The sequence below is a fragment of the Lathyrus oleraceus genome, chromosome 4, assembly GCF_024323335.1.
Source record: "Lathyrus oleraceus cultivar Zhongwan6 chromosome 4, CAAS_Psat_ZW6_1.0, whole genome shotgun sequence".
Taxonomy (NCBI): Eukaryota; Viridiplantae; Streptophyta; class Magnoliopsida; order Fabales; family Fabaceae; genus Lathyrus; species Lathyrus oleraceus.
In genome coordinates, this window is record NC_066582.1 from 128,599,105 (window position 1) to 128,623,379 (window position 24,275).

Sequence of the window (24,275 nt, forward strand, 5' to 3'; positions counted from 1 at the left end):
TTTCTGTACGCCCAAGACGTTCTTCCTCCATCCTCGAAGCTTCTCCACTTTCCTTTCTTTGGTCCCGCCTGAGTCCATTTGTCCTCAGGGACTTCTGCTGGCAGTTTAAACATAACTCTTTTCGCCCTTGGGTGAGGGTTATCTGGCCTCCTAGGCGCTCCCCTCTTGTCGAAGCTATACATGTTTGGGTTACCTCCATGTCCGTCCCAACCTTGGTCATATGGGATTCTTTCGAATGCTTCGGCTAATTCTCTGTTGTACACTGCCCCACACCTGGGACACATCAAGCATTCTGTTTCATATTTGTAGTAACGCACAATGAAACCAAGAAGGCTTTCTCCTGGCGTGGGTAACACCTTCTGTAATTGGCTTTCCTTCCTCCAGTTTCTCTCGGTTTTTGTTCGCTGCCATCTCTCGTAATCCTCATCCACCTTCGAGATATCCCGATGCTGCATCTTGGGCACAACAACATGTCAGCATTCTTTTTGTGACATCTCCAGAGATATTCACGTAGGCTTTCGTTGGCTTTGGGATAGCCAAACTTCATCCCTTCTTGCTCCATCTTCAAACATTCCTCCACTTCCTCCATTTCTGGGGGGGGGGGGGGGTTGCTTCAGATCTACCATTTTGACACCTAGACTGGCGCCATCAATGATTGAAATTTCCTCGAATTTCTTTCTTAGGCCCTCAGTAGCCTCAGTTGCTTTCCCCTTGAGACCTTCAATGGCCCTTGGTTCGACGTTAGCAACCTGTTTACCTTTGACAGAGATTCCAAAGGAAACATCGTTACTTAGGCCATCAGTAGCCTGCTTTCCATCCAGCGCATAGCCTCTAGTTCTTGTTGCTTTTACAACCTCCATTTCCCCTACGTCAATCATGTTGAATTCAACAGGTTCAACATAGTTTGTCTCAGCAATGTTGAGGGGATCAGTATCAACTTTCATCTGTTTTTTCCCTTTGTCAGCGAACTTGAGGCGGCCATCCCTGATTGCATTCTGAATAAGATCCCTGAAAAGAAAGCATTGTGAAGTTTTATGGCCTAAAAAATTGTGATATTTGTCATACCCTAAATTTTACCCTGAGTTTTTCATTTGCATCAGCATAGCATAAATCAATTCGTTTTGTCGTGTATTTTATCAATTTAAAGCATTCGTCAGGGTTCAGGTAAAAGATCCGGAGTTCTGGCATTTCATCTGGTCTTGATGACATTCATTCAGTCATCTATTGATTAAGAAGTCGAAAGATTTGATTTCTCAATCTCAGTGCATCATTTGTTTCCATTTCATCATGATTTCAGAGGACCAGAGGGTGACAATCAAGAGTATTGTCGTCATCTGGATCTTTGTAGAGTTTTGTTTGTGTTTAAGAATCAAGAGCAAATGATCCAGGAGCGATTCATTTATGTCTGATTGTCTGTTCACATTTATCCAGTCAGCAATTCATTTCATTTACAAGACGTTTGCATTTTATACTTATCATAACATGCTTTGTTTCCGTATAATATTTAGAATATCATTCGGAATTTTTTTTTTCCGGATATACAGGCAGACCGATCGAATCGTTTCTCAACTGTATGTTGGATTAGAGGGCGAAAAAAATTCAAAATTTGAGCTTGAAGATGTCAGTTTTCTTAATCTACGGTTCACGTAGTTTAACGTGATGTGCTCGTTTTATTTTTTCGACTACTTTTTTTGGACGCATTTTAATCAGTCTGATCCTTTTAACCGATCAATTTTTATTTCAAAATCAGATCGAAACCTGTATGTTTCTGAAAATTTTATTTCGCATTTATCATTTTAATGCATTTGATTTATTTATTTATTTGAAAATTTTTACGCCCAATTTTTATTCAATTTTTGACTGATTATTTTTGTTCCATTGCCATAAAAATTGAGAGATTTATTTAGAATTATCTATGTTCTCGATTCAATTTTAATTTATGTTTGGGTATTTTAATTAGTAAAATTAGAAAAATGGATAATATATTTTTATCAACCAATCCATATAAGTTTTGTTTTTGAATTAAAATTTATTTATTTTTGGACCAATGTATAAAGGACACTTGGCTTTGATTGGAGATATTTTCTTCTTTCCCTCTTCTATTCACGTGTCCCCTTTTTCCATTGGTTTATTTTCTTCCTCTCTTTCTCTTTTTTCCTCTCTCTCTCTCTCTTTTCTTCTCCTTTTTTACTGCTACATCCTTCACAACATACACCACAAAAAAATATCTAAACATAAAATATCTACTCTCTCTCTACATCATCAAACCGCCCAACCTTTCTTTCTTTCATGAACATCTACAACCTTACTCATTTTCTTACTAACACATATTCTCTCTGTTAAAACTACAACAACAACTTCATTTAAACCAACTAAAAAAAACCATAACCATCTTCATCACCATCATCACTACTTTAACTATATAAAACTCTTCACTCTCCACAAACACACATTTTTTCTTCAAACACCACAACTTCTTACAACTACCATCATCAACCTCACCTAACTCATTTCATCTCACTACACCATAACAACAACAACATCTACAACCACAACATCAAACTTACCACAACAACCTTAAACTCATCATCATATTTCTATAAGTTGGAAGCTTTTTTTGTTTCATTTCAAGAGAGAAAGAGAGAGGTTAACGAACGAAAGAGGACAGATCGGGAGAGTGGGGGCGCCACCGCACCGCCACCGGTCGGTCGACCACCCTTGTGGTGTTTTCCATCGATATTTGATCGGAACGGGTGGAGAGATTTTTACCTCTGTTACTGTTATTTTTTCATGAAAGGAGATGCCACTATTTTGTTTTTTCTAAATATTTTTTCACATCCTCCTGCCACATGTCAACGCATGTGTGGGGGGTCAAAGTTGTTTTTTTCTTTTCCAAATAAATCTCCAAACTAGTAACTTCCACTGCTAGTAAGTTTGTGTTCTCTTCTTTTATTTATTTATTATTATTATTATTATTATTAAATTATTATGATTATATTATTATTATTATTATTATTATTATTATTATTATTATTATTTGTATTACTATTATTATGTATTATTAATATTGTTATTATTAGTAGTATTATTACTGTAATTATTTATGAACTATCACTAACATTACTTATCATTACGTACTGTTACCTTCATTGTTATCATCATCATTAAGAATTACTATTTATTGGTTATTGCATATTATTATTCATTATATTATGGTTACTACATATTATTATTATTATTTATTATTCTTGTTAATTATTTTTTAATTACTATTTGTTTTTATTTTTATTTATTTACTTTTATTTATTTATTTTTATCTTTTTATTTATGTTTTGTTGATTTATTATGAACATTTTTAATTATTATTATTATTAGTTTTTGATTATTGATAATAATAAATATTGTTATTAATATTTATTTTTATTATTTATCATTATTATTTACTATTATAATTATTATTGTTTTTATTATTTTTATATTTTATTGATTATTGATTATTTATTTTTATTTTAATTGTTAAAAAGAAAATTTGATTTATTTTTGCTCCGTTGGGTTATTTCTCATAGATGCGTTGCAATTTTGAAGTTAAAATTTCAATTTAACTTCAGAAATTATTTAGACGCATATAGTCTTGTTGACCGGCCTCAGATAGGGTGATTCCTACATGAATCACTTTACGATTGCTTAACATTACGTAAATTATGTAGTTTAATTTTCGAGTTTTACTTCGAGTCCCTTGGCTTTCTCTTGGGCCTTCTTACAACGAGATTCTTTTATTTTTTTCAACTGTCTTTCAAAACTTATATCATTTAACTATCGTATTGTATCCCCATTCGACAAACTATACCCCCATTCCTAAACATGTGTAATAAATCTACCATTTTCATTTACCTTACTGTACTATTTGATTGTTAACAGAAGATTAAAATCAACCCTTTTAGAAAAGAACAAAAACAAACACTTGATCCAACGTCGAGTTTTTTTTCCCAAATCAAATCCAAATTGATTGTAAAGCCAAGCACTGCCCCCCGCCACATCCAAATTATTTTTCATAAGTCAACTTCTGACACTTGATCCAACGTCAAGTCGTCCCCCTGTTTTTAAAAGCTTTTCACAATAAAAATGGAAGAAACTGATTGAGTTTAGACTTTCTCTGTTTCGAATGTTAGGATACTGCTGTAGAGCTCAACGTTCAAACATTCGTCTTCCATATTAACATACAGTAATTACCAGAATTAGGTCATTTCTCTTATAGAAGAAAAAGATTGATTGGGTATCAACCTTCTCTTTCCCGATTATTTGGACACTGCTGTAGAGCTCTCTGTCTGACTAACCGTCTTCCGTTAATGAACTTTGGCCTAATTTACCATACATTTTCATAATAAACTTTTGGATGAAAAGAGAGTGATTGGGCTTAGGCCTCTTCCTTTTTGAGCATCTGAGTACTGCAGTAGAGCTCCCTGCTTAGATGCTTGTCTCCACTTAAAATCAACTCAAACTCATCAAACTTGTTTTCCGCCCTTGTGCGAATCCAAAAACATTTCCAAAAAAAGAGTATGCAACATCCATTTTGATGCGAAACAAACAAAGACTTCAGCCTCCAAGAGTGAGCAGCAAGTAAAGGTTTAATCGCTCAAATATGATCCAAGCATCGCTCTCTTTAAAAGCAATCCATCCAGTAGTTCTCTTTGGGTAGAACTACGTATGCCTTGAGTTCTTCATAGCACCTGGAGATACGTAGGAGCAGGATTGCGAAATCTTGTCAAGCACATTAATATTAAAAACCCTAAGTCTTTCTTTTCTTTCTTTCTCTTTCCTCACCCGATAAGTAGAAGATCGCAAACGATATCACGCTAACCCTCTAACACGAAACTAACTAAATGGGTCCCATCGAGTACGATGGATGTGAGGGGTGCTAATACCTTCCCCTTGCATAACCGACTCCCGAACCCGATTTGGTTGCGACGACCATTTCTTTTTTATTTTTGTGGGTTTTATCGATATTTCCCCTTTCCCTCTTTGGGAATAAATAAAGTTCGGTGGCGACTCTGTTTTGTTTATATTTCGAGCGTTCCTTACGCTTGGGTATTTTTCGCGCCGCGACAGCTGGCGACTCTGCTGGGGAATGAAAGTTCTCCTAAGCGAGTCAACCCTAATTTAGTTTGTTTTGTGTTTGAGTTTTGCTTTTATCTGTTTGTTTGCTTCTGATTTATTTTATCTATATATGCCTTTATTATCTGTATTTCCAATTACTGTATTATTGATATATGGTATCATTGGAACTTTCTGGACTATTGGCATTTGTGTGAGGAAAAGCTTTATACCCGAGCTTTGAGAAAAACTTAAGTTAGGATGGTGGTTGTGTAGTATTGACCTGCGAGACATCGGACTCGTTAGGTTGATGCGAGAATCCCACTCAGATGAGATCCCTTGAAAGTATTACTGTATTACGATTAGTCGTTTTGGCGGTGATACTTTCAACCTCGATCTATGATTCTGAGGACCTTTTGTAGAACCCTGAACCTATGGCTTTTAGGACCAATGGTTGTGTAGTGTTAACCTATGAGACTTAGGACTCGTTGGGTTAATACGAAGACCTCACTCAGAATAGATCATTTTTGAGGATATTGTTGTCTTACGAGTAGTCGTTCTGACGATAATATTGTCAGGTGTGATCCATGACTCTGGGAACCGTGTCTAGAACCGTGGAGTCGATGGTTGTGTAGTGTTAACCTATGAGACTTAGGACTCGTTGGGTTAATACGAAGACCTCACTCAGAATAGATCATTTTTGAGGATATTATTGTCTTACGAGTAGTCGTTCTGACGATAATATTGTCAGGTGTGATCCATGACTCTGGGAACCGTGTCTAGAACCGTGGAGTCGATGGTTGTGTAGTATTGACCTACGAGACTTAGGACTCGTTGGGTTAATATAAAGACCTAACCTAGAATAGATCCTTCTTAAGATATTATTGTCTTACGATTAGTCGTTCTGACGATAATATTCTTGAATTGGGTCCATGACTCTAGGAACCTTTTAAACCCTAGAGCCTACCTGTTTGGTTTTCCTATTCCTGGAACCTTTCCTCCATGAAGTAATTAATCAGAATGTTCCAATGATCACCTACCCAACTGTACATACATAAACATAAAACATTTCATAATCATAACACATATGACATGTGCATATTTTCAAGGGACCTAAAGACTCGTTTGATTTCAGGCATTCAAAAGACATGGGTAGCAATCAAAAAAGTACTTATTCATTCAAGTTCAGGAATCCAAAGCTAGGATTGATTAAGGGGTTGATCTCAGATGTGAAAAAAATCAGAAGGAACAACTTTTGTGTTGAGTATGGTGACCTATTGACTATCATGAACACAGAAGTGGATGCTTGGGCCATTTTCACTTTGGCACAATTCTATGATCCTCCCTTGCGGTGTTTCACATTCCAGGACTTCCAGTTGGCGCCAACACTTAAAGAGTTCTCACATATAGCAAACATTGGTATCAAGGATGAAATCCCTTACACCGGTCTAGGGGAACTTCCTACACATCAACAAATAGGTTCAGCTATACGTCTAGATAAAGCGGAAGTGAAAGCTAATCTTGGACCAAAAGGAGGCACTTCAGGTTTCACTTTGAAGTTCTTAGTGGGAAAAGCTTCAGATTTCAAAAGTAAAGAAGATTGGGTCGCTTTCAATGCTGTGTTAGCCTTGATACTCTATGGGATTGTCTTGTTCCCGAACATTGATGACTTCGTGGACATGACTGCTATACGCATTTTCTTGCTCAAGAATCCCATTCCCACCTTGCTTGCAGATGTTTATCACTCTATCCATTGGAGAAATGAGAAGAAGGGGGGGATGATCCAGTGTTGCGCTCCTTTACTGTATAAATGGTTCTTATCTCACTTACCAAGCGAAGGGCCTTTTGTTCAGAACAAGGATAACCTCAAGTTGTCTCAAAAAATCATGTCTCTCACTGCCAATGACATCGTCTGGTACTCTCGTGTTTATGATGATGTGGACATAATCGTCAAATGTGGCAACTTCCATAATGTGCCACTCATAGGAACTCGAGGTTGCATCAATTATAACCCTGAGCTTGCTATGCGGCAACTTGGGTTTCCTATGAATGACAAACCAGAAGACAAGTTGTTAGAAGGTTTCTTGTTGGGAGAAGGAGTGAAGGACTTTGATCTGGTGAAGAGGATAGGTCGTGCCTGGACTAAAGTTCGTAGAGAAGGAAAAAGGGAGCGTGGAAAGAAGAATTGTATAGCTAGAGGGCCATATACAAGTTGGGTCCAAGCCAGAGCTTCTCAAAACAAACTACCATACCCTTATGAGCCTCCAATGCATACAAATCCTCCAGAACCTACTCACGTCACTATAGAGGAAGCTAAAGAACTCAAAGTTGTCATCCAAAGTTTGGAAAAGGAGAATGAAGAGCTACGGTTGAACCTTCTCCGAATTACTGAAGAAAGGGATAATCATAAGTGGGAGCTTGGGCGGAAGAAAACACAACTTCAAGCAAATGTGGAAAGGACTGATAAGGAGGAATATAAGAGAAAAAGAGTCAAACAGGGGTTAGATCAGGCTGAGAGCTGCTTGAATACCGTCAAAAGCCAACTGAAAGAGGCTGAGAGGGATTGTCGTGAGAAAGAGAAATGGTGGAAGCTCGCCACAAAACAAAAAAAGGAGATAAGAGAGACGCTTGAGGCTGAGATAGCCAACCTCAATGTTTCACTCTTTGAATCAAAAGAAAGGGAAGAACGAGAACGCCGCAGTAAAGAGAGTGTTATGGCTGCTACTCAGGTTACACCTGAAATGTGGAATGGAAAGTGCCAGGAGGCTGAAAATGCTAATGAGTGGGAACGATACTGGAGAGGCCGACATGACTCTTTGCTACAAGAAGGTGAAGATTGGATGAACGCAAGGGAAAATGTGAATGCTAGTTTGGTAGCCTGCGAGGAAACCATCCAGTTTTTATATGAACAAAGAAATGAGTACCGAGACAAGTTTGCCAGTTCGATAGACTTCTGTAATGGCATGGCTACGAATGTGCCTTTGATGCTAAGATGTGCTTTGGAAGACATAGACAATGACAACATCCCTCGTTCAGTGACTGAATTTATTTATCTTTGTGAAGACATGATGAAAAGGTTCAAAGGAGATTTGGAAGATCTCAACAAACAGAAGCCTGCAGTTTGACCTTTTTTTTATGTTGTACTTTCCTTTATGTTTGAAAGAATATTTTGTACTCAATCCTTGTACTCTGTTTTGAATTGAATGAATGAAGGATTTTTGAGTTTCTTTTGTACAAAAAGTTTGGTTCCATTCTTGTTTTATTCCCCGTGATCTCTTTGAATGCTTGATAAGTTACAAGGAATCTAACACGGTTCCCTGAAAATAAAATTGAACATAAGCATAAAAGACATTTTTAAATCCATGTGCATCAACATATGCATCATGCATTTCATTTCTCAAAACAAAAACTCATTCCATTTTTCCTCGTGTCCAGTAGTTCAAGCTGATTCCTCAACGTGCATACGCTACTCGCTCCAACACAAGAAGAATCATGGATGTAGTTAGAGAAGAACAAGTTGCCTTCAGAGAGGAGATGGACTCTGTCAAAAGCAAGATCGAGCAGATCTTTGAGGCTATACAAGCTCTGGCTAGAAGGGAAGAAGAGGCTCGTGTTGCCGCTGCTGCAAGGAACGATGCTCTAGTTCAAGGGGTTGCTCTTCAGTCAGGACCTTCAGTTCCTATTCCAAATCCCGTTATCTACGGTCCTCCTCCAGGTTTTGTTCCACCGCCTGAAAGAACTCATGTGCCTCCACCTGCGCATACTTCTGGAGTAGCTGATGGAGTCGCTGCGCAAGGACCTCCGATAGTCAATCAAGTGGCCATTCCCCACACTGATGAGGAGCTCCAGGACGAGTTTGAAATGCAGAATTACAATGGAGCTACTCCAGTGGTCATCCCTACTGCTGCCAAAGATTCTGAGGCTATCTTGATGTGTCGTGCTCTGGCCGAAAAGCTAAGAATCTTGGAAGGACATAACTCAACCCGTTTAAGTGCCTTGGAGATGTGTCTAGTCCCAGACGTGGTGATTCCTCCAAAATTCAAAGCGCCTGAATTTGAAAAATACAAAGGACTCACATGTCCTAACATACATTTAAAAATGTATTGCAGAAAAATGGCTGCCTATGCCAGAGATGATAAGCTCATGATCCATTGCTTTCAGGACAGTCTAACTGGGGCATCTTTGGACTGGTACATGCAGTTGGAATGTAGCAACATCCACACTTGGGATGAGTTGGCTGAAGCATTCGCAAAGCAATACAAATATAATACTGACATGGCACCAAACCGTACTCAGCTTCAGAGTATGGCCCAGAAAGACAATGAATCTTTTAAAGAATACGCACAACGTTGGAGAGAATTGGCTGCAAGGGTGCACCCGCCGCTGGTTGATCGTGAATTGATTGACATTTTCATGGGAACCTTGCAGGGCCAATATTATGAAAGATTGATCAGTAGTGTGTCCATAGGATTTTCTGACATGGTGATCGTGGCAGAAAGAGTAGAAGAAGGACTGAAGAGTGGTAAAATCCAGGGAGGTTCTAGCAGTCAACCAATCTTGAAGAAGCCTTTCAATGGATTCAAGAGGAAGGAGGGTGAGACTAGTGCCATTTCTTCTCAGAGGGGGAGACCACCATACAAAGCTCCCGCTTCTGTGCCTTATTATCAGTACCCTTACATAGCGGCTGCTCAATATCCAACCATGCCTTACCGTCCAATTGCTCCTGTTCCTATTCCAGCTCCGGTACCTCACTATCAAGTTCCAGTTCCTCAATATCAAGCTCCACAACCTCAATTCCAGGCTCCGCCACCTCAACATCAACAGAGAAATCAACAGAATAATCAACCACGTCCAGTTCAGCAGCAACGACCAAATCAACAGAGGCCATATCAACAGTACAATAATGTGAATACCACTCCTATCCCAATGACTTACACTCAATTGCTACCGTATCTGATTCAGAATGGGATTGTCGTGCCAAGGGCATTACCTCCAATGCCAAAGCCGCATAAGCCTTGGTATGATGAGAATGCTAGATGTGCCTTTCATGCTAATTCAGAGGGTCATACAACAGAGAATTGCAAGGTGTTTAAGCTTCGGGTCCAAGAGTTGATAGATCAGAAAATATTGTCTTTTGCTGATGTTCCAAATGTGGGGAACAATCCTTTACCTAAACATGATAGTTCAGGTGTCAATGCTATAGAAAGTTCAACTGATGATGGATTGATAAAGGATGTGTTCAAGTTGAAAACTCTTTTAACAGTGGTCCATGCTAGATTGATGGAAGCAGAATTGATGAATGGAGTACATGATAATTGTGTGGTGTGTTCATCCAACCCTGATCAGTGTGGTGAATTCAAAATTTGTCTTCAACGTTTGATGGATCAGCGGGTTATTCAGTTCACTAGAGCAAAGATTGATGATGATGTTGCTGTGATTGTGCCTATATTTGATCAAGAGAGGCTTCCCAAGCCTTTTGTGGTCCCTTATCAGAGAAATGTTGACCTAGAGCCAGTGAAGAAGATTGAGCCCATGGTTATCCATGTTCCCGCTCCATTCTCATTTGACAGTACCAAAGTCGTGCCTTGGAACTATGAGCCTATAGTTTATGTGGGTAACAAACCAGTAATCTTGAAAGAGCCAGACGTGACTAACATTGCTGGAGCTAGTGGTGTGACTCGAAGTGGAAGGGTTTTCTCTCCTGAAGTGATCCCAAACAAAGAAAGTGCACCAACAGTTGAACCAACAAAGGGGAAAGAGGTGAATCCTCCAGAAGTAGGAGAAGGCTCATCTAAGAGAGCAGTGACTGCTGAAGAGGATAGAGAATTCTTGAAGATCATCAAGAAGAGTGATTACAAGGTCGTAGATCAGCTCAACCAGACTCCTTCAAAAATCTCCATTCTTTCTCTACTTATGAGTTCTGAGGCTCATAGGACTGCTCTATTGAAGTTCTTGAACGAAGCTTATGTGGCAGAAGACATCAGTGTTATTCAGTTTGATAATGTGGTTGCTAATCTCAATGCTAGTAGTTGTTTGATGTTCACTGATGATGATTTACCCCCTAATGGGCGAGAACATAATATGGCGCTTCATATCTCGATTCAGTGTACAGATGTCACTTTGGCTCGAGTACTGGTAGATACAGGTTCATCCTTGAACGTGTTACCTAAGACTACCCTGGCACAATTTAATATTGAAGGGGTGCAGATGAGGCCCAGTGCTTTGATAGTGAAAGCTTTTGATGGGTCTAAGCGAACAGTTATTGGGGAGATTGACCTCCCAATCCTTATTGGCCCTCAAACTTTCCGTATTACCTTCCAGGTAATGGATATTAGGCCTGCCTATAGTTTTCTATTAGGTAGACCTTGGATTCATGCTGCTGGAGCTGTCACCTCGACACTTCACCAGAAGCTGAAGTTTGTTACTTCTGGTAAGCTGATATCAGTATCCGGAGAGGAAGATATTTTCGTCAGCCATTTGACTTCTTTCAGATACATTGAAGTAGGTGAAGACATTGTTGAAACTCCTCTCCAAGCCCTTGAAGTGGTCAATGTGGTCCAGACTAAGCCGAAACTTGTTGAAGAACCCAAGGGGGTCATGACCTCGTGGAAGAGTGTGAAAGCTACAATTGAAGCTGGTTGCCCTGGAAGTTGGGGCACAGTGATTGAACTACCAGAGAAGAAAGACAAGTGTGGATTAGGATATCAGCCGTCTATTGAACTTTTCAAAGATCAGAAGATACATCAAGGGAAGGTTCCTAGCATCCAGGAAATATTCTCCAAAGCTGGTTTCCGAAGTGATGCTCAAGTGAATGCTCTTGAAGATGAAGATCTAGATTTGTCCAAGATGGTGTTTTGTGGACCTCCGGATGCCGCTCTCACTAACTGGAAGGCAACAGATGTTCCGGATATAGTTTCTTGTTCAAAGTAATTTACTGTTTTCTAAAAACATCCAATGTCATGCCCAAGGCATATGGATAGCTTTGTAGGGCCCATTTTGTGTTAATATTTAAGCCTTATCATCAATACAAAGCACATTTTTTGAGATCCCTGTCTTTCATCTTTTTAATTTATTTATTTTTTTACAAACAAATAAACAAAAGAAAAAATGGCAATTTTATTTCACATCACTTTCATTTTTCAAAATCTTCCTCTAAAAAGAAAAATCATTTCCATGCAGATCATTAATAACTGGATCCATTGAACACAACAATGCTATAATTCCCTATGACTTCGACCTCCCGATTAACCAAGCTGAAGAGGATGGTAAGGAAGATTGCGAACTTCCAGAAGAGTTGACTAGACTTTTGAAACAAGAGGAAAAGATGATTCAGCCTCATCAGGAACCAGTGGATGTGATCAATCTGGGGACTGAGGAGGATAGAAAGGAAGTCAAGGTCGGAACTGCTTTGAAAAAAAATGTGAAGGAGGAACTAGTCAAGCTACTACATGAATATGTGGATGTGTTTGCTTGGTCATATCAGGATATGCCAGGACTCGACACCGACATAGTTGTGCACAAGCTGCCGTTGAAGCCAGAATGCCCGCCCATCAAGCAAAAGTTGAGAAGAACTCGACCAGACATGGCTGTCAAGATCAGAGAAGAGGTCAAGAAGCAGTTTGATGCAGGTTTTCTAGCTGTTGCAACTTATCCGCAGTGGATTGCTAATATTGTGCCAGTTCCGAAGAAAGATGGAAAAGTTCGGATGTGTGTAGACTACAGAGACCTGAATAGAGTTAGTCCCAAAGATGATTTTCCGTTACCTCACATTGATGTATTGGTAGATAACACAACTCAGTTCTCTGTATTCTCCTTCATGGACGGATTCTCAGGATATAATCAGATTAAAATGTCTCCCGAAGATATGGAGAAAACAACTTTCATTACACCATGGGGCACTTTCTGTTATAAGGTAATGCCTTTCGGCCTGAAAAATGCTGGGGCAACCTATCAAAGGGCCATGGTGACTCTTTTCCATGATATGATACATAAGGAGATTGAAGTCTATGTGGATGACATGATTGCCAAGTCTCAGACAGAAGAGGAGCATGTTATTCATTTGAAGAAGTTGTTTGTAAGATTGAGGAAATATAGACTGCGCTTAAACCCTGCTAAATGCACTTTTGGAGTTAGATCTGGAAAGCTTCTAGGATTCATTGTGAGCCAGAGAGGCATAGAAGTTGATCCTGACAAAGTCAAAGCTATTCAAGAGATGCCAGCACCTCGGACAGAGAAGCAAGTCCGTGGTTTCTTGGGAATATTGAACTATATTTCCAGATTCATCTCGCATCTGACAGCCACTTGCGAGCCAATATTCAAGTTGTTAAGAAAAGATCAAGCCGTTAGGTGGAACGATGATTGCCAGAGTGCATTCGATAAAATCAAACAGTATCTGCAAGAACCGCCAATCTTAGTGCCACCAGTTCCAGGAAAACCTCTCATTATGTATTTGACAGTACTCGATGAATCCATGGGATGTGTATTGGGGCAACACGATGAGACGGGTAGGAAAGAGCATGCTATCTATTACCTGAGCAAGAAGTTTACAGAATGTGAAATCAGGTACTCCACGCTAGAAAAGACTTGTTGTGCATTAGCATTGGCTGCTCATCGTCTGAGACAGTATATGATTTGTCATACAACAACGTTAATATCCAAGATGGATCCCATCAAGTACATCTTCGAGAAACCTGGATTAACTGGCAGAATCGCTCGCTGGCAAATGTTGTTATCAGAATATGACATTCAGTATGTAACTCAGAAGGCCATTAAGGGTAGTGTGTTATCAGAGTACCTTGCGCACCAGCCAGTGGAGGACTATCAATCGATGAGACTTGACTTCCCAGATGAAGACGTCATGTACATAAGAGACTACGAGATTCCAGGCCCGGAAGAAGGACCCGAACCAGGATCGCGGTGGACGCTCGTGTTCGATGGTGCCTCAAATGCATTGGGTAACGGGATTGGGGCTGTTATAACTTCTCCAAAGGATTTTCATCTTCCCTTCACGGCAAGGTTATGTTTCCAATGCACCAATAACATGGCGGAGTATGAAGCATGTATCTTGGGAATTGAAGCAGCTATCGACCTACGAATCAAGATTCTTGAGGTGTATGGAGACTCAGCACTTGTCATCTATCAAATCAAAGGAGATTGGGAGACCCGCCATCCCAATTTGATCCCATACCGAGAGCATGTCATGAAGCTAATCCCCTACTTTGATGAGATTAATTTCCATCATATTCCTAGGGAGGAGAATCAGCTAGCCGATGCCTTGGCTACTCTGTCATCTATGTTCAAGGTCAAGTGGGCTAACGAATCACCTGCTATTACGATTCAACGTCTAGATGAGCCATCCCATTGCTTGGCAGTTGAAGCAGAAATAGATGGAAAGCCTTGGTTTTATGACATCAAACGATATCTTGAGAAGCACGAGTATCCAAATGATGTATCCATCACAGACAAAAAGACCTTAAGAAAGTTATCAGCCAATTTCTTCCTAAGTGGTGGTGTTTTATACAAAAGAAACTTTGATTTAGTTCTGCTCAGATGCGTGGATAGACACGAAGCCGACCTACTCATCAAAGAAATCCACAAAGGTTCTTTCGGCATTCATGCAAACGGACATGCAATGGCGAAGAAAATCCTTAGAGCTGGTTACTATTGGTTGACAATGGAAACAGATTGTTACCACTATGCCAGGAAATGCCACAAGTGCCAAATTTATGCTGACAAGGTGCACGTGCCACCTACTCCTCTGAATGTTTTATCAGCTCCGTGGCCATTCTCAATGTGGGGCATAGACATGATTGGTATGATTGAGCCTAAAGCTGCAAATGGACATCGATTCATTCTGGTTGCCATTGACTACTTCACTAAGTGGGTAGAAGAAGCTTCTTATGCGAATGTGACAAAGCAAGTCGTCACTCGATTTATCAAGAAAGAGATAATTTGTCGCTACGGAACTCCTAGCAAGATTATCACTGATAATGTATCAAATCTGAATAATAAGATGATGAAGGAGTTGTGCGAGAATTTCAAGATTGAACATCATAACTCGTCACCTTATAGGCCAAAGATGAACGGAGCTGTAGAGGCAGCTAACAAGAATATCAAGAAGATCATTCAGAAGATGGTGAAAACTTATAAAGATTGGCACGAGATGCTACCCTTTGCTTTGCACGGATATCGAACAACTGTTCGCACTTCAACAGGGGCAACCCCTTTCTCACTAGTCTATGGCATGGAGGCTGTGCTACCGATAGAAGTTGAGATCCCCTCATTGAGAGTCTTGATGGAGACAGAATTAGAAGAAGCAGAATGGATTCAAACCAGATTTGACCAGCTCAATCTAATCGAAGAAAAGAGGATGACAGCGTTGTGTCATGGTCAATTATATCAGAGGAGACTCAAGCGGGCGTTTGACAAGAAGGTCCGACCTCGAGAGTTTAATGTAGGTGAACTAGTTTTGAAAAAGATAATCTTCCTCCAGAAGGATTCACGTGGCAAGTGGATTCCAAACTATGAAGGGCCATTTGTGGTGAAGAAAGCTTTCTCTGGTGGAGCTTTAGTTCTCACGAACATGGACGGAGAAGAGTTGAAACACCCCGTCAATTCTGATGCAGTGAGAAAGTATTATGCCTAAGAAAAAGAAATGGATAATAAAAGCTCGCTAAGTTGAAAACCCGAAAGGGCGACTTAGGCAAAAATGAGCATCCCGGTGAGTTGAAAACCCGTAAGGGCGGCTCAGGCAAAAATTAGGGATAAACAAAAAAAAAATTAATTAAGCCCGGTAAGTCGAAAACCCGAAAGGGCGACTTAAGCAAAAAAGGGTAAAATCTCCCGGTGAACTGAAACTCTTAAGGAGCAGTTCGCGCAAAAGTTAGGGAATATCCAAAGGCATAATACTGCAGCGACACAAGTCAACACTGCAACAAAGCTCAGATGGAAGAAAACAGTCCAATTACCATCTCCAAAAGCATAGTAATGAGGACTAGAGGACATAGGGGAAAATAGCAAAGTTGTATTTCGTTGGAAAATCAGTTGAATTTTTGTTTCCATTTACTTGCTTTCTTTCTCTGTAATCTCCTCTTAGAGGGGTTTACATCTTCATGAACCCCATGTATGAGTTATTCTTCGAATCAAATAAAATTGTTCAGTTGAACATTGCTTTACCAATTATTTCTGTTTTTCTGCTTAATGTCGCTTTTTATTTTTGATAAGATAAAAACATTTAAATAGTGGAAACGACAAAGCTCTTGAAAACTTTAATTTGTTTTGATTTTGAAAGTATAAAAGGAATTTTTGTTGGTTTACAATAATGCATCTGGTTCACAAGACGTGGGACATTTCCTAGATCATTGTAATCTAAAGCAAGTTTGAAATGAATTTTCTTCCAAAAAGCAAGAAGTCCTCATTGAAGCCCGCTTGGCAGAAAAGAAGAAATCAAGATATTTTACAAAAAAAATCATATTCATGGTGACAAAACTATCCAAGACAAGGCGTTGGGGAATCCGAGCTTGATACCCACAAAATGCATAAACTAATATATTCATGCATTCATATTCATTTTTCATATCATGTACAAAAACAGATCATGCATAAACCTCAACCGAATTCAACAACCTCTCAAGAAAGTTCAGTGTAATCCTCAGCAGACCGAGATGCAAGAGGTGTTCTCAAGAGTAGAGCGGTTATCTTCTCTAGTACTATAGTATTTTCAGAATACAGTCATTGTTGGTAATGATTCTTAAGACAAGTTTCTTCCCCAGCAAGGTGATTGATTTTCTTCCGGTGGAACTTTGGTATAAACAGAATTTCTGCTTGGTTTCCCCAGTAGATATCTCCACACAGAGTTTCTCCAACATTGTATTTTCTCCAGCAAAATTTCATAAACTCCCCAGCAAGTCTCTGGGATCTTCTCATTCCCCAAAAGAGTCTTATGTCAGCCAAGAGCAGCTGAATATGTAGTTATTCCCCAAGAAAGTCTTTTGCTTATTTCCCAGCAATTTGCATCAACCAAGAGCAGTTGAATGCATTAGTTTCAGTCAAGAGCAGCTGAATACTATTTTATTTTAAGCAGTTTGCTTCAACCGAGAGCAGTTGAATGCATTAGTTTCAGCCAAGAGCAGTTGAACACTATTTTACTTTATGTGGTTTTGCTTCAACCAAAAGCAGTTGAATGCAATAGTTCAACCAAGAGCAGTTGAATGCATTAGTTTCAGTCAAGAGCAGCTGAATACTATTTTATTTTAAGCAGTTTGCTTCAACCGAGAGCAGTTGAATGCATTAGTTTCAGCCAAGAGCAGTTGAACACTATTTTATTTTATGTGGTTTTGCTTCAACCAAAAGCAGTTGAATGCAATAGTTCATCCAAGAGTTGTTGAATATGACATCTTTAGCCAAGAGAAGCTGAATATGATCATTTTTTCTCCCAGGAGTGTCTACTGTCAGTCAAGAGCAACTGAACGTGATTCTCTCATCCTAATTCATTTGCATTTCATAGGAGAAATCAAGAGAATTTCTCAATTCATTTACATTCATGATTGAGTATTTCTTAATTCATTTGCATATCATTTGAGAAATCAAGAGTATTTTTCAATTCATTTACATTCATGTTTAGGAAATCAAGAGTATTTCTTAACTCATATCATTTCATATTTAAGAAGTCAAGAGTACTTTTTAACCTGCATAGCATCTGAGAAATCAAGAGCATTTCTCATTTCATTTATCATTCCGATGATTAAGAAATCAAGAGTATTTCTCAATTCATCTGAATTTTCATTCATCCATATGATGATTAAGAAATCAAGATTATTTCTTAATTCTTTCATCTCTGAGGAGTCAAGAGTACTTCTTAGCATCCATATTATTTGTCATTCATACAGTTAAGAAATTGAGAGTATTTCTCAATTCATTCGCATTCATTTTTAAGGAGTCAAGAGTACTTCTTAACCTTCATTTACATGCATATAGCTCGACGATTAGGAAATCAAAAGTATTTCTTAAATCTCGTTGCATTCATTTGCATTATTGTCTGCTGATTAAGAAATCAAGAGTATTTCCTAAATCCAAGTGCATTCGGTCATAACCATAAGCATATCATTCTTCTACATAAGAGGGCAAAATTTGGGTCTGTTTAGTATTTAAACTATCTTTCACCATGATGATTTGAAGAAGAGTTCTTCATATCCTCTAGTTATAGATGTTTAAATAGGGGCAGCTGTCATACCCTAAATTTTACCCTGAGTTTTTCATTTGCATCAGCATAGCATAAATCAATTCGTTTTGTCGTGTATTTTATCAATTTAAAGCATTCGTCAGGGTTCAGGTAAAAGGTCCGGAGTTCTGGCATTTCATCTGGTCTTGATGACATTCATTCAGTCATCTATTGATTAAGAAGTCGAAAGATTTGATTTCTCAATCTCAGTGCATCATTTGTTTCCATTTCATCATGATTTCAGAGGACCAGAGGGTGACAATCAAGAGTATTGTCGTCATCTGGATCTTTGTAGAGTTTTGTTTGTGTTTAAGAATCAAGAGCAAATGATCCAGGAGCGATTCATTTATGTCTGATTGTCTGTTCACATTTATCCAGTCAGCAATTCATTTCATTTACAAGACGTTTGCATTTTATACTTGTCATAACATGCTTTGTTTCCGTATAATATTTAGAATATCATTCGGAATTTTTTTTTCGGATATACAGGCAGACCGATCGAATCGTTTCTCAACTGTATGTTGGATTAGAGGGCGAAAAAAATTCATAATTTGAGCTTGAAGATGTCAGTTTTCTTAATCTACGGTTCACGTAGTTTAACGTGATGTGCTCGTTTTATTTTTTCGACTACTTTTTTTGGACGCATTTTAATCAGTCTGATCCTTTTAACCGATCAATTTTTATTTCAAAATCAGATCGAAACCTGTATGTTTCTGAAAATTCTATTTCGCATTTATCATTTTAATGCATTTGATTTATTTATTTATTTGAAAATTTTTACGCCCAATTTTTATTCAATTTTTGACTGATTATTTTTGTTCCATTGCCATAAAAATTGAGAGATTTATTTAGAATTATCTATGTTCTCGATTCAATTTAATTTATGTTTGGGTATTTTAATTAGTAAAATTAGAAAAATGGATAATATATTTTATCAACCAATCCATATAAATTTGTTTTTGAATTAAAATTTATTTATTTTTGGACCAATGTATAAAGGACACTTGGCTTTGATTGGAGATATTTCTTCTTTCCCTCTTCTATTCACGTGTCCCCTTTTTCCATTGGTTTATTTTCTTCCTCTCTTCTTTTTTCCTCTCTCTCTCTCTCTCTCTCTCTTTTCTTCTCTTTTTTACTGCTACATCCTTCACAACATACACCACAAAAAAATATCTAAACATAAAATATACTCTCTCTCTACATCATCAAACCGCCCAACCTTTTTTTCTTTCATGAACATCTACAACCTCACTCATTTTCTTACTAACACATATTCTCTCTGTTAAAACTACAACAACAACTTCATTTAAACCAACTAAAAAAAACCATAACCATCTTCATCACCATCATCACTACTTTAACTATATAAAACTCTTCACTCTCCACAAACACACATTTTTTCTTCAAACACCACAACTTCTTACAACTACCATCATCAACCTCACCTAACTCATTTCATCTCACTACACCATAACAACAACAGCATCTACAACCACAACATCAAACTTACCACAACAACCTTAAACTCATCATCATATTTCTATAAGTTGGAAGCTTTTTTTGTTTCATTTCAAGAGAGAAAGAGAGAGGTTAACGAACGAAAGAGGACAGATCGGGAGAGTGGGGGCGCCACCGCACCGCCACCGGTCGATCGACCACCCTTGTGGTGTTTTCCATCGATATTTGATCGGAAGGGGTGGAGAGGTTTTTACCTCTGTTACTGTTATTTTTTCATGAAAGGAGATGCCACTATTTTGTTTTTTCTAAATATTTTTTCACATCCTCCTGCCACATGTCAACGCATGTGTGGGGGGTCAAAGTTGTTTTTTTCTTTTCCAAATAAATCTCCAAACTAGTAACTTCCACTGCTAGTAAGTTTGTGTTCTCTTTTTTATTATTTATTATTATTATTATTATTATTATTATTATTATTATTATTTAATTATATGATTATATTATTATTATTATTTATTATTATATATTATTATTATTATTTGTGTATTATTATTATGTATTATTAATATTGTTATTATTAGTAGTATTATTACTGTAATTATTTATGAACTATCACTAACATTACTTATCATTACGTACTGTTACCTTCATTGTTATCATCATCATTAAGAATTACTATTTATTGGTTATTGCATATTATTATTCATTATATTATGGTTACTACATATTATTATTATTATTTATTATTCTTGTTAATTATTTTTTAATTACTATTTGTTTTTATTTTTATTTATTTACTTTTATTTATTTATTTTTATCTTTTTATTTATGTTTTGTTGATTTATTATGAACATTTTTAATTATTATTATTATTAGTTTTTGATTATTGATAATAATAAGTATTGTTATTAATATTTATTTTTATTATTTATCATTATTATTTACTATTATAATTATTATTTGTTTATTATTATTTTTATATTTATTTATTGATTATTGATTATTTATTTTTATTTTTAATTGTTAAAAAGAAAATTTGATTTATTTTTGCTCCGTTGGGTTATTTCTCATAGATGCGTTGCAATTTTGAATTACTATTATTATGTATTATTAATATTGTTATTATTAGTAGTATTATTACTGTAATTATTTATGAACTATCACTAACATTACTTATCATTACGTACTGTTACCTTCATTGTTATCATCATCATTAAGAATTACTATTTATTGGTTATTGCATATTATTATTCATTATATTATGGTTACTACATATTATTATTATTATTTATTATTCTTGTTAATTATTTTTAATTACTATTGTTTTATTTTTATTTATTTACTTTTATTTATTTATTTTATCTTTTTATTTATGTTTTGTTGATTTATTATGAACATTTTTATATTATTATTATTAGTTTTTGATTATTGATAATAATAAGTATTGTTATTAATATTTATTTTTTTATTTATCATTATTATTTACTATTATAATTATTATTTGTTTATTATTATTTTATATTTATTTATTGATTATTGATTATTTTTTTTATTTTAATTGTTAAAAGAAAATTGATTTATTTTGCTCTCGTTGGGTTATTTCTCATAGATGCGTTGCAATTTTGAAGTTAAAATTTCAATTTAACTTCAGAAATTATTTAGACGCATATAGTCTTGTTGACCGGCCTCAGATAGGGTGATTCCTACATGAATCACTTTACGATTGCTTAACATTACGTAAATTATGTAGTTTAATTTTCGAGTTTTACTTCGAGTCCCTTGGCTTTCTCTTAGGCCTTCTTACAACGAGATTCTTTTATTTTTTTCAACTGTCTTTCAAAACTTATATCATTTAACTATCGTATTGTATCCCCATTCGACAAACTGTACCCCCATTCCTAAACATGTGTAATAAATCTACCATTTTCATTTACCTTACTGTACTATTTGATTGTTAACAGAAGATTAAAATCAACCCTTTTAGAAAAGAACAAAAACAAACACTTGATCCAACGTCGAGTTTTTTTTCCCAAATCAAATCCAAATTGATTGTAAAGCCAAGCACTGCCCCCCGCCACATCCAAATTATTTTTCATAAGTCAACTTCTGACACTTGATCCAACGTCAAGTCGTCCCCCTGTTTTTAAAAGCTTTTCACAATAAAAATGGAAGAAACTGATTGAGTTTAGACTTTCTCTATTTCGAATGTTAGGATACTGCTGTAGAGCTCAATGTTCAAACATTCGTCTTCCATATTAACATACAGTAATTACCAGAATTAGGTCATTTCTCTTATAGAAGAAAAAGATTGATTGGGTATCAACCTTCTCTTTCCCGATTATTTGGACACTGCTGTAGAGCTCTCTGTCTGACTAACCGTCTTCCGTTAATGAACTTTGGCCTAATTTACCATACATTTTCATAATAAACTTTTGGATGAAAAGAGAGTGATTAGGCTTAGGCCTCTTCCTTTTTGAGCATCTGAGTACTGCAGTAGAGCTCCCTGCTTAGATGCTTGTCTCCGCTTAAAATCAACTCAAACTCATCAAACTTGTTTTCCGCCCTTGTGCGAATCTGAAAACATTTCCAAAAAAAGAGTATGCAACATCCATTTTGATGCGAAACAAACAAAGACTTCAGCCTCCAAGAGTGAGCAGCAAGTAAAGGTTTAATCGCTCAAATATGATCCAAGCATCGCTCTCTTTAAAAGCAATCCATCCAGTAGTTCTCTTTGGGTAGAACTACGTATGCCTTGAGTTCTTCATAGCACCTGGAGATACGTAGGAGCAGGATTGCGAAATCTTGTCAGGCACATTAATATTAAAAACCCTAAGTCTTTCCTTTCTTTCTTTCTCTTTCCTCACCCGATAAGTAGAAGATCGCAAACGATATCACGCTAACCCTCTAACACGAAACTAACTAAATGGGTCCCATCGAGTACGATGGATGTGAGGGGTGCTAATACCTTCCCCTTGCATAACCGACTCCCGAACCCGATTTGGTTGCGACGACCATTTCTTTTTTATTTTTGTGGGTTTTATCGATATTTCCCCTTTCCCTCTTTGGGAATAAATAAAGTTCGGTGGCGACTCTGTTTTGTTTATATTTCGAGCGTTCCTTACGCTTGGGTATTTTTCGCACCGCGACAATATTTACAGAAGCCTCTTTTCTTTCATTGTTCTAACGGAGGAATTTTGGTATTAGGAGGCACTATCATTTGGCCATCTTTTACTAATAAGTCGAAGATCTCGTCACATTTGGTAACATCAAATGTGTAAGTCTTTTTGGGAAATCTATCATTCTTTTCAGTTTCGACAGGGTTTCTGCCGTTCGAAGGTGTAAGTAATTTGCAGGCATAGGGTGGTGCTTCTTTTAATTCAGCCAAATCTACTTCGAATTCCTCAAGACCATAAGGATCTTCAGCGATTTCAGACTCTCCGTCTTCGAATTCGACATAAGCAACCCTCTCTTTCTTATAATTCTTATTCGCTCTGGCATTTTCAGATTTTAAGCGTTCGACCTGTCGAACCCTATCTGCTAATTGGGCCATGTCTCTTAGATGTTGGGTATCTAACTTTTTCCTGATGGAATAGTCTAAACCTCCAGTGACCATTTCGACCAACTCGTGTTCAGGCACTATTGTAAAGCATCTAGATTTCAACAAACGAAACCTATTCAGATAATCATCTATAGGTTCAGTGAATTTTCTTTTGATGTTGGCTAATTCCTTAAGACTTATCTTAGTTTGGCCCATGTAGAATTGTTCATGAAACAATCTTTCTAACTGGGGCCAAGAATCTATGGAATTTGGTGGCAAAGTTGTAAACCACGTGAAGGCGTTCTTTGTTAAAGAACTACGGAAATATTTCATCCTTAGGTTCTCACTGTTCGCCAAATCCCCTGCCTCAGTCATGTATCTGGATATGTGCTCTATAGTGGATTCACTAGCATCCCCTGAGAATTTGGTGAACTTATGGATTTTACAACCCCTTGGTAATTCTGTTTGCAGGAAATATTCTGATAAAGGAGAAGAATAATTTGGCCGTCGAAGTCCTGTATTCAGACCATTCTGGGCCATGATTCTCTCTATCATACTGGTTAAGTCATTTTCCATCATGTTTTCCCGCCTGACCCTATGAATTACTTCATTTGCATCCTGGTCTCTATTAACCATTATCACTCTCCTAGGTTGTTCTTCAGGGACTTCCCGTCGAATTGGCTGTTGTTCCAATCTTGCCCCCATGACTCTTTCGTCAGGGGCTTGCCTTTGTGGTTGAACCTGATCTATCGTTGGTTCTTCTCCTTGGATTATAACCTGGTTTGGCCTGCGTCGAACAGCAGATTGTGGGGCGCCTAGGAAATCTGCTATGCGTCCCATCTGCGCTGACAGTTGTTGGTATGTTTGGGCATTGTCAGTGTTAGTCCTATTCACGTTCTGTATTAAGGGAGAAAAAATGGTATTCATTTCTCTGGCCAGAACTCCTACCATATCATGGTTACTGGCATCCAT

General features: G+C 37.4%; 1 pseudogene; it reads right to left on the reverse strand.

Annotated features, from left to right (window-relative positions):
• Positions 1–506: 506 nt before the first annotated feature.
• On the reverse strand, positions 507–24,275 carry LOC127136350 (uncharacterized; annotated as a pseudogene).